This window comes from Nicotiana sylvestris, chromosome 11, assembly GCF_000393655.2.
Source record: "Nicotiana sylvestris chromosome 11, ASM39365v2, whole genome shotgun sequence".
Taxonomy (NCBI): Eukaryota; Viridiplantae; Streptophyta; class Magnoliopsida; order Solanales; family Solanaceae; genus Nicotiana; species Nicotiana sylvestris.
The window spans coordinates 21,993,618-22,008,480 of NC_091067.1; positions in this window are offsets into that span (position 1 = coordinate 21,993,618).

A 14,863-nucleotide genomic window follows, 5' to 3' on the forward strand; every position below is an offset into this window, starting at 1 on the left:
TTGAATCTTTGAGTTTATGAATTAAATCCATTATTTTCCTCATTTATTTTCTATGTTGTGAATTTGGGTTCGTAACACTAACCAAATTCTCAAAAAATATTCTCCAAATTTAAACCCTTGAAACACTAAAATATTCTAAATCATGTCCAACAAAGAAGAAATGAAGATGTAGTCTTGAACTTTTTTCCGTACAAAATATTGAATAGAATAGAAATAGAACATTTTTGGAAGAGGAAATTGGTGAATAAATGTTGTCACGGAGAAGATAAAATTGAGGAGGAGGAAGTCTGGTGGACAGAGGGGGGAAAGCTAAAATGTGGGGTTGGGGGTGGGGCTGTGGGGTGTCGTAAATAGGAAAGAGAAAGTCATTCTCAATTTAGCTTTAATTACTTGAAAAGTGGGACACAAATCAGTCCACTTGTCAATTAAACAGATGCCTCACGCAAGTATGACTTGACACAAAATAAAATCCACGTGAACCTATAATATGGGTAGTTTTCGAACGGAAGCCAAATCGAGTGTGATCCTTGTCACACCTCTTTTTTCCTACACCTCGAAAAGGATGAGGGTACATGAGAGAGTTTTTTCAATCAAAGTGACAATCGAAATGAGATTATTTATTTAAGAATCAAAGTCATCACTTGGGATAATTTAGGGTGTCCCAAATCACCGGTTTAAATCCTGAATCGGGGAAAGATTGACTCTGTTTTACCGTCCGCGAACACAGAAATCCGGGTAAGGAATTCTGTTAACCCGAGAGAAGGCGTTAAGCATTTCCGAGTTCCGTGGTTCTAGCACGGTCGCTCAACTGTTATTATTGGCCTATTTATCTGATTTTAAAACATGTTTTAATATATGGTTCAATTTTAACTTTATATCCGCTTTTATTTAGTTATTTTTTTAGGAAAGATTCAACATCATCCAAAATACGTCTTGAACCACGTCACATAAATGCACCCACGGTTCACATATTTTATCAAACGTTGTTGAGATTTGGATTTGGATCACATGAAATGCACACCCGAGTTTAAGAAAATTAATTTAAACTACGCGCCTAAAGCAACTACGCACTTTCAAGTACTACTGGCATCATAATTTCACATTTTTCTTATATAAGAAATTAAACGAATATCATAGTCCCAAAAATAAGAGGAAAATGTTCGTACTGGATCTTGCCATTAATCTTTGCGACTGAAACCTCGTGTTAGGTACTGATAACTAAATCTTTGAAATATATAAAGGAAAAGCTAGAAAGGGTATCTTACCCAAGTAAACCATGGAAAATACTACTAATCTAAAAATATGTTAAAATAGAAACACATTGGATCCAGACACTAAAATATCCTAATTACAGTGATACAAAAATATGAAAATAAGAAGATAACTGAAGTTAAACATCTATCTGATAGTATTAGAAAAACGATTAAATTTATTCATAACTAAGGGTTGAAATCAAATTAACAGAGAACAAAGGTATCACGAGGCAAATTGGAAAGAAACAGGGAAATCATTATTACATCAATGCATTTTTTAATAGACATAGTGGTAATATAAATATTTGCAAAAGACTTTGTTGGTAAGATGCCAAAACGTTCCATAACAATGGAATAACAGAGAACTAACTCGACATTTAACAAACAGAGCAAACCAAAAATAATTGATGGATGAAAAAAAAAATAATGATATTGAGCCATTCATGAACAGAGAATGAGTTTAAGAGGAAAAAAACCCTTTAATGAGTAGAAGCCTTCCTTTATTAAGAAATCAACTGGTGTACAAAGGCAACAAACTCGACGACCAAATGAGCACACGAACAAGACCAAGTTGGGACTGAGTTACGGCCAGAGAACTCGCCGGTGACCGAAATGGACGTCCCCAAATGGACTAATCTCTACTGGGTTTGGACGGTGATTTCAAGCTGATTTCCGCACTTGTTTGGGTCATTTTTTGGGTTGGTTCTTGGCTAGAATTTGGGGCTTTCGGGGGTTGTTTATGGGGTGGTTTCAGTTGTGTTTTGACTGAAAATTTCTGCAATTTTGGAGCTTTACTTGGCTAGTTTCAATGGAGTTTTGGAGCAAGGTTACATGGCTATGGATGTAAGATTTTGAGATGCATTTGGATGATTTTCATGGCTCAACAGCTGCTGGTTTTCATATTATTTACATAGGTAAAAACAAATGGAATTGGTTTTCTGATTTTAGTGTAAAAATGGAGAACAAAAAATGGAGAGCCCTTCCTTTCGTTGTCGCCCTCTATTCAAGAAGAAAGGAGATAATCCCCATAGCCTTTTTGTCTTCGTCTATATATCAGCATGTGCATATGTCTCCATTTGTTTGGAAAGAAAAGGACTTTTCCAAGAAAAATCGTGGGCCCCCTCAAAAAACTGAAATCTCCAAAAATTCTCTTTGCCGTGCCTGTTGAAATTTTTGAAATTGGGATAAGGTTTGTTGGAAGGAATCTTATGATGTGCCATGTTTTCATTGGCTTTTTTTTTATTAGTTTTTTTTTTCTTTTTGAAAATAAGTCCACAAAATAAAATCTATTCCTAAAATAACAAGGTAAAATCACTACATACTCAATATTTATATCTTGAAAGTCTTTAACTTGAAAATTGCACTAAACTAAATTATATATTTTGGAAACTTTTGTTTCTTTTAAAAAAAAAGAAATAAAACTAATACTCTAAAAATATGTAACTTTTTTTTGTAATTTTTATTTTTGTGACGAAGTAAAGTAAAAGAGCCAAAATTAGTTAAAATAACTACATTAGGCCTAAATATGGTTGGTTCCACCTCTTTGCAGGGTGATGACACCAGTAGCTGTTACGCACATATTTACATGCTAAAATATGAATAATCTTGGGGAGGGTCAAAAATCACATGTCTACAGTGTGAGCACGTAATTTTTTCCCTATATGTATTACTCCAACAAATTCAATACAAAATAATTTCTTTCAGTGTTTGCAATTTTGTTGGATTTCGTGGCATTTTCTGTTAATTATTTGCATTTGTCTGTGCACGTTTATTTTATTTAATTCATGAAAAATACAAAAAATATGTTGCATCTGCATTTAGGATTTAATTTTATATTTTTAGATTAATTAGCAAATTAGTTTGTTTTATAAAAAATAAAAATCACAAAAATAATTCATTTTGCATTTTTACTTTTTGAATTGTGTAATTGTTCTTTAAATTTAGGATTTAATTAATTATTAAAAATACCATGGTGAGTGATTAATCTAATTGGGTAGGCTAATTTAGTTTAAAAATAATTATTAATTAATTTAGGATTTATTTTAATTTTGGGAAAAGAAAAGAATTGTGAAATTAAATAAGGAAAAGGAAAGAAATAAAGAAGGTTTAAATCTGGGCCAAAATCAATCCAAAGTTCCCAACCCAAACGAAATTACCCAGTACCCGGCCCAAACTCATGCCCTGACCCGGTCTGATTTTTCCCCTCAACCAAACAACGTCGTTTCAGCTCCTTTCATCTGGACCGTTGATATTGCCTAATCCAACGGATCAGAATTGGAAGGGGGGGGGGGGGGTTTAATATATATATGTCCAAACGCTACCCTACCCCCCTCATTTCATCGTTCCAACACCCCCCATCCTCAGAAACCTGCCCTAGTAGCCGCCCCAAAATCCCACCACCGTCCGGTGGCGGCGCCACCTCCAAATGCCACCAAAACAACACCCCATGACCCCCTCACTCCCCTCTTTCTAAATCCCGGAACAATTTTTCTCGAACATGCCCCGAGCTCGTCGAATCTTAAGTTGAAAGTAAGACCTAGAAAATGTCAAACTCCAGAATCGGCAGATTTGGTGTTGATTAAGACAAAAACAAACCTTGGTCATGTGTTTTCATCTGAGAACATGTGATTGAGGCCCTTTTCGGTCGCAATCAAGGGTTCGAGGAAGAGTTGCAAGGCTTGGCCAGTCCATTAGGTATCTTTACATTTCTGTTGGCTCTTCTCTTGCATTTTTCTGCCTTTTCAAGTCATCCTGCTTTATCTCGTTTCTGCGTTTGTGCTTCTGTTTCTTCATAGCATGTCTATGCATGGACGACCCGTTTGTTAGTCAACACAATTATCTGGTTGTTTGTTTAGAATGGGGTGAATCATTTTCTTTTTCTCTTTTGGGTTTTGGGCTTTGGTTTAAAATTTCCCGTGTCTCTTTCTCCTGGTTAATTTTAGGTCAGATTTTTTTTAGAATGTTGAGTCTTTGACTGATTTCAATCGATACCTAAAAATTGAACCCAAAAGGAACTGAATTGGGTTTATTTGGACCCATTAACTTGGGTCAATTGGACCCAGGCTCTGTTTGGTTAGAAGGGTAACAACATGGTCATAGGGGATAATTTGGGTAGTCTGCTTAGGGGAATCTTTATGTAACTGCTTGGGAAGCTTCTAGGAAGCTGGGGAGGGGACTGCTTTGCAAAAAACTGAATTAAAACTAGGGGTGTCTAAGCTAAAATGGAAATTCAAAAAGGGTCGAAGTGCAAATCTGTTGATTAGTTAGGTTGCCCTACTTTCTTGCCTATAAAGGCAACATTTCTTGCATTAAAAGGCAGAGGAAAGAGACCTAAGGGCTGAATAGAGAAAAATTCTAGAAAAAAAAAAACAAACAGCTGAAAATTACTGTTTCATTGAAATTCTGCTTAAAACTTTGAAGTTTTTCTATTGCTGAAGAATGACTGATTCTATTTGAGGTTCAAAATGGTTTGAACTTGGGTAATGAAAGCCCTGCCTTAAGCTGGGGAATTGGTTCTTTTCTTTTGGACTGATTTCATTGTTGGACTTGATTTCTGCTGGGTTTTTGTTCGACTGAAATTGGGTCTTTTGGATTTTTGCACCTTATTCTTGGGTTTGAAAGTTTGGTTTGAGGTTGATCGCGTGAAGTACTGTATAGCTGTGGTTTCAGCTTGAATACTTTGGGGTTGAATTGGCTGATTTCAACACTGTTCCATTGCTTCTCTGCTGTTGCTGGCTACTGATTTATTCACTTCTTTTGTTTCTCTTTTATTCCCAGGTATGTATCGACTCTCGATTAACATATAAAGTGCAAACATGAAGCTATGTAACTAAACTGAAGAGAAATGGAAAAGCTAGCTTTCTATGGTCGAATAACTGATCGAATGTGTTGTATTTTGTCCATGTGTCTTTTAGTTCAGCTTTATTCTGTACATTTCGTTCATGTATTAGTATAGTGTTTCGTTATAAGGCTTAAATCTGTGGTTTTCTTTTGAATGATGCTTGGATTCAAGAATGTTCTTAGGATCAGGATGATATATATGAGTTGATGACTAACTCTCCTTAGCAAATATGGTTTGTGTTTTGATGTCCATCCATCAGCTTTTTGAATAGCTTAGTCACTTCAATTTGTTGCCTTGCCCTACTAAGCTCATGAGTGAACTCACAAAGGCTTTTCAAATAGATATAGGGTCTAATTTTTAACTTGAGAATTCTCAGATCAGTTTAGTTCTTTGCACCTTGTTGTTTTCTTTTATGGAGAAGATTAAGGGCACATGATTTCTGACCAGCGTGCCTGATTTGGCTTTGGGCTATAGCGTATGTTCTTTTACCCCTGGGCTTAGCCTGAAGCCCAGATCTCTCCATCGGTACTGCTACTGAACATATAGCACGCTGCAGCCCACCTGGGCCTGGACTCGAAGCCCACATCTGAGTAAGTGCGTGCAGTTCATTCCTGGGACCAATTTCAGCCCAGTTCTCACTTGACTGCTGCTTCCAGTCTCGTTCACGACAGGCATGGCCCAAGGGCCTGAAGGCCCATGTGAACGATGTCTGCACAAGCAACAGCCCAAACTTACGTGATTTCAGAATAGCTTCTTTATAATCGAGGCGTGCCTTCTTAAATAACATTAATAGTTTAAGACCTACATAGTGTCAAATAAAGAATTTAAACGTTTGGAAGCGAGGCGTGCCATATTGAAACAGAATATAGTTTATGGCCCTCTAAAGTTTAGTTCGAATTCCCTTTCAAAATCGGAATTGAGGGGCCGTGTTAGATAAAATATTGGGATGCATTGCCCTCGCTTAGTTAATATTTAAATACTTAGAATTCGAGGCGCGCCATATAGCAAGTTTCCATGGCCCTCGTAAGGCTAAAAACGTGTAGTTGCTCTAGGCGCGTTGTTTTAATAATTTTACCTTCTTAAACTCGGGTGCGCATTTCATGTGACCCAAATCCAAATCCTAAAACATTGAATAAAATGTGTTCTGGATTGCGGGTGCATTTCATGTGGCGTGATCCAAAGACATGTTTTAAACGACGTTCAATCTGCTTCAAATAGAATAAAAACGGTTAACGGCTAAAATTGCATATAGGTTCATAATTATTTAAAATCAGATAATTAAGCCGATTATAACAGTTGAGCGACCGTGCTAAAACCACAAAACTCGGGAATGCCTAACACATTCTCCCGGGTTAACAGAATTCCTTACTCGGATTTCTGGTTCGCGGACTGTTAAAATAGAGTCAATCTTTTCCTCGATTCGGGATTTCAATCGGTGACTTAGGACACCATAAATCTCCCTAGTGGCGACTCTGAATCTGTTAACAATAATATGATCCCGTTTCGATTGTCCTTTAATTGGAAAAACTCCTTTATACTATAGCCCTTTACAGGATGTAGGTAAAAAAGGGAGGTGTGACAGCTCTGGCGACTCTGCTGGGGATCGAACCCAAAATCTCTGGTTCAGGGTTCAAGAATTCGAGCTTAGAATAATTATTATAGTTCGCTTTATCCATTATCTGATTTTGTTACATGATTTGGGCCTTATGTGCTAATTGATTGCTTTTACCGCTTTGATATTCCGTGAACTGTATATAAATTGTTGCGACATCCCTCTTCTCTCTGAGTCTTCTAAATCAAGAAGAAGTGTGCACTTCATGTGACTTCTTTTCTGTTAGAGTCATATTCCAAATTTAGAACGAGGTTCGGACAAGTTGCAAAGCCGGCGAAGCTTCTGTATTCCCGGTACGCTACCCCCGTCGGCTCGAGCTGTCCGCTCCGGTAAGCCCAGTCTAGAACAATAAACCCAGGATTTAAACCTAGTATAACAAGACCTCATGCCGGATCCCTAGTAGGAACGTTTGTTTGCATCATGTGCATTTTGATTTTGGAGACTCAATACATGGGTTGGGTCTGTCTAGGACAGGTGCACCCGAAATAAAAAAGACCATCCTGATGCATCTTACTTGCTACTTGTGCATTTATTTTCGGACTTGCATGCTGACCGGCTTATGAATATTGGGAAAAGTTGGGGTAAGAGAAATAACAGTATGAGAGTTAATCGCCTATTCTGGAAAAAAAAACCAATGTCCAAATAGTATCGAAACTCTGCCGAATTTTTGAGAAAAAAAAAGTTTTTGTTTTCAAAAAAAAATAATAGTTTTATTTGCCAATGAAATAATATAAAAAAAAAGTCTTGTTTTCAAAAAATAGTTTGTTTCATTCGCCCGAACTACGCCAGTTTGATTCTCACAAGGTGTGAGATACGTAGGCAACCCCCATCGGGTCCAACTTCCTTTTTGCAAAAATAGCCCAAAAGCCCAAAAAATTTACTTTAATTTGAAAATAATCAGGGTGAGGCCATTCTTGTCAGAAACAGCCGAATGTCCCTAAAAAGGGCACCAGAAGGCTGTTTTTGCAAGAACAGCCACTTTTGGTCACTTTTAAAGGTTTTGACTGGATAGCCGACACAGCCTTAAAATCTTCGTTTTCGAAGTGCCGAAAGGCCGTGTTGGCAAGACCGGATATTTTATGGAAAATTTTGAAAAAATGGTCTTTTCTCTTAAGTCAAAATGAGTCATAGTTTTCTTTTAATTAAAATTATCTAATAAATGTGCAGGATGAGCACAAATCAAAATGAACCTTTCTCAGTCCGTGAAGAGATCCCTTTGGAGCTACATATGTGGTGGCATGATTTGGGGGACGACTGCAGGAAAGTTGTGACAAAAGCATTGGGCGGTCTTATTGGGCTTTTGAAGGTTAAGCCCAGAAAAGATGTGGTTGAGGCCTTGATACCGTTTTGGGACCCAGCACATAATGTGTTCCACTTTGCGGATTTCGAGTTAACTCCTACGCTGGAAGAGATAGCAGGCTACGCCGGGTTCGAAGGGAATCTTTGGACTTGTTAAGCATCAGTCGGGACATCCGAGATGGAAATTTGGCCAAAGGATTTTGTACCTTCTACTTTCTGTATCGACGATACGGGAATCCCCGTGGCTTCGAAACACCAGATACTGGTCTTACTCATGCCTGAGATAATGGGTATTTTGGTTTGCCTGAGAAAAGACGGGAACATAGAGATGGGGCTAGTAGGGATAGCTAACTTTATGATGAAAAAGGCAAATGGGACTATAGTGTCGTTGATCTTGGCAGAAATTTACCGAGCTCTTACTCGTTGTCGAGAAGGAGCAAAGTTCTTTGAAGGGTGCAATATGCTGTTACAAATATGGATAGAGGAACATCTTTGCCACCGTCCCGGATACTTGAATTGCGGTATGACTGGCCTAGAGTGCATTGAAAAACATGAAAAGCGAGTAGAGGGTTGTGAGTTTCTAGATGGTACGGAAGCATGTCATGCTCATCTGAGATTTTTGACCGCAAATAAGATCGAATGGACATTTGGTTGGCTTTCAGTCGACGAAGTAATCTATATGTCGGCTGAGGTGTGTTTTTTGCTATTGATGGGTCTTCGGAGTATCCAGCCTTATGCTCCGCACAGAGTCTTACGTCAGTTAGGCCGATACCATACCATCCCGCACAATGAAGATTTGAGTCAGCAAGTCATTGAGTTAATGCCAAAAGCGGCCTTCCCAGAAGAAAAAGTGCGTCGGGTTTGGCATCAGTGCAGATTCTTAGGGCCCAACACTCAAGTACGAGACCTATCCAGAGGCGAGGTGGAGCCCAGTTATATTTCTTGGTATGGTAAAAGATCCCGAGTTCAACATGAGCCTGACAGGCCCGCAAAGAGACCCCATGTCCAACAATTCACCGACGGAGCTCAGGTGCAATGAGATTGGCTGACCAAAGAAAATGAGTATAGGGCTACCATAAGCATGTTGGAAAAGCAAGTCAGAGAACTTCAATTCGAGAATAGCTTGCAAGTGGCGGCAGATGAAGGATAAAAGAAAAAACTAGCCAAGAAAATGAGGCCCTTCGAGCTCAAATTCAGAAATTAAAAGTAGCGGCAGAAAATCTAGTCCGAAGTGACAGAGATGAAAAACTCATAGCTAACCTGAGGCAGAAAGTAAATGACTACAGTTTGGATTTGAATAAAGCAGAAAGTGAATTAGCCTAGGCTCGAAAGCAATTGGCTAAAAATGCAGATGAACGAGTACGCTTGGTTAAGCAATTGAGAGAAAGGTACGACGATGAGGTCGCATGGTTAAAGAAAAGGGTCATCGCCATGGAAAACAAAATGATCAAATAGGCCAAAGAATTCAAAGTTGAAAGGGAACATTGTTATACCACATTGGCGCAATTAGAAATAGATTTGCAACAACTTCAGGAGCAAAATCATGCGGCTGAGCAAACTTTGGAAGCCAGGGCCCAGCATATTGGGCATTTGTTACAAGAAAAGTGCGCCATACGAGAGAGAATTAGAAGCATTGCCGACTACATCGTTATGAAGTGCCAGATTTGTGAGGATATGACTCGCACTACCTTCTTTGCAGCAGTAATGACATTTGTTAAACAGATAATGAACGACTTAGATCAACTTCAAAGAGAGCTTGCATATAGGCCCGCGGCGAGACCGAATGATGTCCCGCGGGCACCAGGAGCATTGATGTATTCATGATTTTTTTCGCTTGAGTCTGCATTTTCTTTTTGTTAAGCGTCTGTCAGTCATGTTGAGTTTTCTTTCTGCTAGAGTCCGTCAAATTGTTTTCGAGTCTGTATTTTCTTCTGTTGGAATATAATGTCTATTTTTGGAGTCTGTATTTCATCTTTGCATCGAAATCTGTTAGTCTTTTGGAATTTGTTAGTTTTGAGTTTGTAATGGAAGCATTTGTTGTTTTATTTTATGAAAACTGAAAATCCCAAAAATGTTTTATTTTGCACTTATCTACAAGAACTACGCTTGGTCTGATTCATGCGAGGTCATGATACGTAGGCAATCTCTATAGGATTCGACCGTAACCAAGTAATAAAATAAAAAATAAGCGAGAAAGAAAATAAGAGGAAAAACAAAAGAGTAAAGAAAAGGAAAGAGCGGAAAAACAAGAGAGAAAAGAGAGGAAATAAGAAATCAAGAGAGAGTAAAAAAACAAAGAGAAAACAGAGGCAAAAATGAAAGGAAAAGAAAGAAAAGAAGAGAAAAGGGGGAAAGTTTGCAATCGAAAGTAAGAAAGGCAGGGATGACGCATGCAACCGATCAAATACATAAAGAGACGGTTAATTGTTTAGGTGCATTCATTCTCAATGTGCGGTTACCGATCTGTTAAAGCCTAATCGCTAACAAGGTTGTTGTTTGATGTATTAAGTCCAGACAAGTGGTTAGTTGATCGGCGTTATGGCAACTCACTCCTACAACACCCGATCGAAAGACATGCTGAATATGGTCGACCAGGAGCCAAAAACAAGTATTGTCGACCCATCAAAAGAGGTGGAAGAAATGAACGTTAATGCGATGAGGGAGGAAATGTATAAGCTGAAGTAGCAGATGGCTTAAATGTACCAAGCTTGGGCGAAGGGGCATCCACCACCGGTTTATCCCGCCAACCCTGCTTATATCCCACCATCAGACCAACCTCCGGAGCCTTCCACTATGAACTCATCTCCAACTTTTCCCCTCTACCAACAACGCCATGGTGCCACTTCCCATACTTCTCAAGCTCCACCACCCAAACAAGTCCCATACCCTCCTCCACCAATTACACCTGTTTTTGTGGCACCTCCACCTGCTACATTACACCCATCTTCCAGTGAACCCTTGTTCCAAACTCACGACAACCAGTACTATCCCCCTGAACCCACCTTTAAATTTCCAGAACCATATCCTTACAGCCCTCATCTTGATCTCCCAGCAGAGACCGAGAAACCACCCAAAAATCCCGAGCATGAAGAGATGATCAGAAAGGTCAAAAGCTTAGAACAGTCGTTCCGAGATATGAGGGGACTGGGAGGTCAAGTGAGCGTGGCCTATAAGGATTTATGTCTGTTCCCAGATGTTCAGTTGCCAGTAGGGTTCAAAATGCCCAAGTTTGATTTGTACGATGGACCCATGGTGACCTAGTAGCACACTTAAGAGGATTTTGTAGCAAAATGAGAGGAGCAGGTGGAAGAGATGAATTGCTGATGGCATATTTCAGCTAACGTTTGAATGGGTCGGCACTAGAATGGTACACCAGACAAGATCATAGCAGGTGGTACACATGGGACGATTTGGCCCAAGCCTTCGCCTGTCATTTTCAGTATAATCTTGAAATCATCCCAGACCGTCTGTCATTGACGAAGATCGAGAAGAATCTCGGAGAGAGTTTCTGAGAATATGGATTCCATTGGAGAGAGCAAGCAACGAGGGTTGACCCCCGATGAAAGAGAGCGAGATGGTTGATTATTTCTTGGAGGCTTTGGAGCCCACTTATTTTGGTCATTTGGTGTCAGCAGTGGGCAAATATTTTAATGAAGTTGTGAAAATGGGAGGCATGGTTGAGGTGGGACTCAAGTCCAATAAGATCATGAGTTATTCAGCAATCAAAGCAACCACCCAAGCCATTCAAAACAGTACTGGGGGTGTACTCGGAAAGAAGAAGAAAGAGGATGTTGCAACGATCGAGTCGGCAGCTTGGGGTGGATCCAGGAACCTTCCACCGTTCTACAACCAGCCTCGACCCTATCCCCAAACATACCCCCACACTCCATATAGCCCGCCACAACACTACTACCCACCGCCTCCCCATTTTTCTGTCTATCACGCACAAACCTATACCCAACCTCCCGCTCACGCACAATGGCGTGCGCCAGCTCCACAGAGTCCCTACCAAGCTCCACAAAATACCCATCCACCCCCAAAAGCCTACAGAAATCCTCCTGGAACAGGTTTTCGGCCCAATCAAGATTTTAAGAATGAGAGGTTGCAGAAGCAGAAGACTTTCACTCCATTGGGAGAATCATATACCAGCCTATTCCACAGACTAAGACAGTTGGGTATGTTGAATCCGATTGAGGCCAAAATGCCTAATCCCCTTCCCAGAAATCTTGACCGCTCGGTGAGTTGTGAGTATTGTTCGGGGCCCCCGGGACATGACACAAAAAGTGTTGGAAACTGAAAACAGCTGTGCAAGAGCTTATTGATACTCATCGGATCGAGGTTCAGGCCCTAGAAGCACCAAATATCAATCAGAATCCGCTGTCAGCTCACCATGAGACCCATATGATTGAGTTGATGCACAAGGGAGGGGAGCCTAAGAAACCCTCACAGACGGTGATGATGATCCATTCCAGTGAAACCAGTCCCAAGGAAAAGGTAACCAGTGGGAAATCAGTGGTCCAGTTGAAAGGGGTAGACAATAAGCCAGCTGTGGTAGCCAAGAAAGGGTCTTCAAGCACTGTTGTAGTGAAACCAGAGAAAGCTAAAGTGGTGGTATCAGGGGTTACAAGTAAACCTGTTGTGGTCGTGAAGGGTGCTCGCACAGAGCCTGTTATTATAAAACCAGTAACTCAGCTTCCAATGATCAACATCAAGGCGGTCCCGTGGAATTACAGTAACTTACCATGGGAAATAGGTTAAAGAAGAAGTGTGTAAGACCCATGGTTTAACTCGATCGTGGAGGTGCTTTGCCCCCGAAGAGTTGAGAAAAGCTAAGACCTCAAAAGATAATCCAGTGTTGGTGAAGAAAGTAGTGTCTGAGGAAGAAGCAGAAGAATTTCTGAGAAAGATGAAAGCGCAAGACTATTCCATTGTGGAACAGTTAAGGAAGACACCAGCTCAGATCTCGCTCTTGTCATTATTGATCCATTCGGACGAACACCGTCGTGCTTTGATGAAGATCTTGAACGAGGCTCACGTTCCTGACAAAATCTTAGTAAACCACTTGGAAAAGATAGCTAACAAGATATTTGAGGTAAACAGAGTCACTTTTTCTGATGATGAGTTTCCCGTGGAAGGTATCGAGCACAATAGAGCCCTTTATCTGACGGTGAAATGCGAAGATTCCGTAGTTACTGGGGTACTAGTTGACAACGGGTCTAGCGCGAACATCTGTCCTCTCTCCACATTGAACAAGCTGCAAGTGGAGGATGAAAGAATTCACAAGAACAGTATTTGCGTTCGGGGATTCGAAGTTAGAGGGAAAGATTCAGTCGGGGACATAGTGCTTGAGCTCACAATAGGGCCAGTTGAATTTACTATGGAATTCTAGGTGCTCGATGTGGCTGTTTCGTACAATCTGTTGTTGGGACGACCCTGGATCCATGCGGCCAAAGTAGTCCCGTCTACTCTGCATCAAGTGGTCAAGTTTGAATGGGATAAACAGGAAATTGTTGTACATGGCGAAGATAATTTATGTGTGCCCAATGGTGCCATTATTCCGTTCATAGAGGTTGACGATGGCAAGGGACCATGGGTTTATCAGGTTTTCGACACAGTATCGGTAGAGAAAATTTCGGAAGAAAAGTGCGCTCCAACTCCAAAGATGGCTGCTGCATCAGTCATGGTAGTTGTTGAAATGTTGAAAAACGGTTTCGTACCGGGCAAGGGTTTGGGTGCATCTCTGCAAGGTATTGTGCAACCAGTTTCTCTTCCAAGGAATCTAGATACTTTTGGTCTGGGGTTCGAGCCTACCGTTGCAGACGTGAGAAGAGCTAGAAAAATGAAAAAGAAAGCATGGGCATTGCCAAAGCCAATCCCGCGTATGTCTAGGTCATTCGTTAGGCCGGGTACCAGAAAGCAACTATTGTCAAAGGTCCCTAGACCACTGATTGGTGTCGATGGGGACTTGGAGAAGGGGTTCGAAAGGTTATTCACCAAGGTCAACATGGTTCAGGCTGGGTAAGGGTCAAGCAAGGCAGATGTGCAATTCGTGGGACCACGTGCAAAAATCAACAACTGGGAAGCTACTCCTCTTCCTACCCGGAGGGAGTCTTGGTAGTGGGTTTTGATTTTCTTTCAATTGTCTGGATTATTCCAGGGTCTGTAATTCAGATATTATGTTCCGTCCAGTTGGATGTGTTAAAACCCTGTTATCTTTATATTCAATGAAATGCAATTGTTCCTTTTCCTTTATTTCTTCTAATTTTATTTTTGTTTTCTTCTTTTGTACAGTTCTTTTTATGGTGATATCAATGACATGACATGCATGAGGAATCTTTGGCCCAGTTTTAAAAGCCAATCTAACTCTGAAATAATAATACAAGAAATCGAGTGTGATGACGAGTTGGAATTTGAGGATGATGAGGCCTATGAAGAAATTAGTAAGGAACTAAGTCATTTTGAGGAAAAGCCCAAACCTAATTTGAACGATATAGAAGTAGTTAATCTAGGGGACCAAGAAAATGTCCGTGAAACTAAAATAAGTGTCCATCTGGAACCTCAACTCAGGGAGGAGATAATTAAAGCACTATTCGAATACAAAGACATTTTTGCATGGTCCTATGACGACATGCCGGGCCTGAGCACTGATTTAGTGGTTCACAAGTTGCCCACTGACCCGACATTCCCTCCTGTCAAATAGAAGCTGAGAAAGTTCAAAACGAATATGAGTGTAAAGATCAAAGAAGAGGTCACCAAGCAATTCGATGCCAAAGTTATTCGGGTCACCCGGTATCCCACCTGGTTATCCAATGTTGTGCATGTGCCGAAGAAGGATGGCAAGACCAGGGTGTGTGTTGA